General features: G+C 40.2%; 1 long non-coding RNA gene across 1 annotated transcript; it reads right to left on the bottom strand.

Annotated features, from left to right (window-relative positions):
• Positions 1–378: 378 nt before the first annotated feature.
• Positions 379–2,758, bottom strand: LOC148516988 (uncharacterized). The gene is made up of 3 exons (XR_015879340.1): positions 2,686–2,758; positions 2,192–2,313; positions 379–937 (listed from the first exon to the last, which is right to left on the bottom strand). It is a non-coding gene; the product is annotated as an uncharacterized LOC148516988 (long non-coding RNA).
• Positions 2,759–2,988: the final 230 nt, after the last annotated feature.

Below are 2,988 nucleotides of genomic sequence, written 5' to 3'. Positions count from 1 at the left end.
GGTTATGTCCTGCACCACTAGGAGATTCCTCAGATTCGTTTCCTTTGTCATCCACATAAGTACAAGTAGTGAGATCTGCTTCTACTGTGCTGTCATTCATTTATACTTCAAGTTGGAGGCACTCATGTATATAAAGTGTGGTTTTAAAATTGGATCCTTCTAGTGTGTTAAAGCATAATACTGTGAGTTCTATTCGCTGAAAAACTTACTATGGCTTTCCTTTGTTTACCTCTTTTTCTTGTTTGTTGGGCTTTTAGTATATTATTATTTAATATATCATTAAAATTTGTATTGCAGTATATAATTAGTGGGTTACTTATGTACACCACCATAGTATAACTTCCTTTCTCATTTCATTGAACATGATCATGTTGTAGTTATTAGCGGTAGCACCCTATGAGTTGAATATAAATCTGTTATAGTGTCAATGGTGAAGTTATTTAATCGGAGGGGGATATCATTGCCAACAATTATTATTGAAAGATAACAGCAGTGACTACTCCCTCATAGGACTCTAATTCATTTACCCATCCATGCTGAATCCCTCAATTACACTGAAGGACAGTGTTATGAATTGAGCTGTTGGAAAACCTGGGAGTGCTTCATAAAATAACAAGAGGTAATAACTATTGAATATCTCCTGGAACATATAAGAAACAGACCACTATATATAACAATTATCCTGATGAAAATGAGTAACGTGTGCAATTAATAGCAATAGACAGATTTTTGCATTAAGATGTTAATGATTAATTCCCACAGTTCCTCTTAACACATAAAACATTAGATTATCCATCATTTCAAGTTCTCAGCCAAAATGATGTCCGGTAAGCCTCATCCTCTCTCTCATCTAGTAGTAGATTGTAGTAGAGGACCATTAGCCGGTGCTACTAATGGCTGAACAGGCAAAGTACTGTGTGATCTCTGGATCCGTTCCCTAGAACAACAAACAGTGGAATTAGAAAATATAATGGCCGTCAGAATGAGAATTCAAGTCCATCTTCTTGTAGGGCACAACTTACATGTTAAGAGGATGTATAAACAATACACTACTGAGGGGGACATTTCTGAGACTGATGCACAGATAACAGAACACAAAAGTTGCTGTAACTCAGCAACCAATCAGTTTTTCTAGTACAGTTTGAATAAATTAAAGGCAGCATCTAGAGCTCTTTAGCCTCAGTGAGCCCACTGGTTGCTAATCACATGTTAGTATATATTATACTAAGGATGTGGTTCCCAAACTGGGTTCTGTGGTACCTGGGGTGCAAATAAATTACTTGGGCCACCATATTTGTAGGCTGGGCCATGTGCTACCTGTTAGCCTTAGAACGTCAGAGTGCAGCCAATTACACAGGCTGCACTACTTGTGTGTGGCTGTGCTGTACAGCCCCATCTGTCTTCTCATTTCTCCTCCCTCCTTCTCTGTGCAGCAAAGTGAGAAGAGGTTAATGAGCACCAAATATTTGCTGCCAATACAACAAGGGTGAATGAGCGCTCTGCACAGATTCCTGTCCTGATGGGAGAATTCATTGTTGTCTCTTCTTCACCAGTCCAGCCCTGACTTTGGTCCACCCACCCAAGTTTGTCACATCCTCTGTGTGCATCTCTGCTCCCTGTCTGTGTCCCTATCTGTCCCTCTCTATCTCCAAAATGTAATATGTACCTGTTTCTCTGTCAATCCTTTGTGGGTATATCTCCCATTGTCCCTCATCCCAGCTATTCCCCCTATGTTTTTTTGGGGGGAGATTCATTTAAGTATGAAGTTCCAACTGTGCACACAGCAGGTTATTACTGATGAAAAGTCTAGCTTACTCTTGCTTGCACCTCTATGGGGTGCAAGAAAAAACGTGTTAGGAATTCCCGTCATAGGACCCACATTGTATTAGTGCACAAGGTTCCAACAGAACCTCGAAGCTAATGGAGGAGTCTATTTACTAAGCTTTAGATGGAGATAAAGTGGACAAAGCTAAAGTACCAATCAACCAGCTCCTAGCTGTCATTTTTCAAACACAGCAGTTAGGAGCTAATTGGAATGCACTTGATCTTAGTAAATAGCTCCCCCCTGGCCTAGGGATGCTGTGAAAAAAATGCTGAGGACCTAAGGGGACCATGTACCAAACAAAGTTTGGGAACCACTGTACTAGGGTATGTTAACCATTGAATGCAAAAGAACCAAATTGTAACTCACTTGAAAGCTTTTTCTTTTTCCCGATCAGAGAAAGAGCGTGCGGTTTTTGAGAGAAATGCGGATCGGTAAGTTTTGCCACTTGTGGGTTTGTTGATATCGTATCGACCAACGCCGACTGGGTTCTGCAATGTGACAAGTACAGTAGATTAACTGAATGTGAGAAACAAGGGGACTGGATAATCCGGAGGTTCTAATACTCTGTCTAAGACATAAGCTTTCAATTTGAAGACAGTACTAATTCAGGGTCCATATTCATAAACGTGGCGAACAGAAGGAAAATGCTAAAAGTATTTGAAACTATTTTTATACTATAAAGCAAAAAAATAAAAAGCTTGCTGTAAATGTGAGTGCGAAATACCCATAGATCTCAGGGAGTTACTGTGTAAGTTTGTGCAGAGCAACCCAAAATCTTAGGAAGAGCTAACTTAGGCCGAGTCAGCACCAGTAATGCAGAAATAAAAAGAACATCTATATTCTATGCACAATAAACTTACATTACTTCCAAAGAGGACTCTGCATGACTTTCTGTCAAATCGCTTAGCAGAGGTCAGGAAGGGAACCGAGGACTGCCTCACAGAAGCGAACACTGATTTTACATCATAGGAACCAGGACCTGGGGAATGCTATCATGAAAAACAATAGATCAAGATGCAGTGACACACAGTGTATTAGTATAACACAGGCATAACAGGCCGCACAGACACTTCCTGTAAGAACTCTTGCTGCGCGTACATAAACATTGCAGATGTTATTGCCTAGGTGTCATTAGTATTGATACTGGAAGCTAGTCACTAGGA

This window comes from Taudactylus pleione, unplaced genomic scaffold (genome assembly GCF_031769625.1).
Source record: "Taudactylus pleione unplaced genomic scaffold, aTauple2 ptg000230l, whole genome shotgun sequence".
NCBI lineage: Eukaryota > Metazoa > Chordata > Amphibia > Anura > Myobatrachidae > Taudactylus > Taudactylus pleione.
This window is presented reverse-complemented; position numbering and strand designations above follow the sequence as displayed.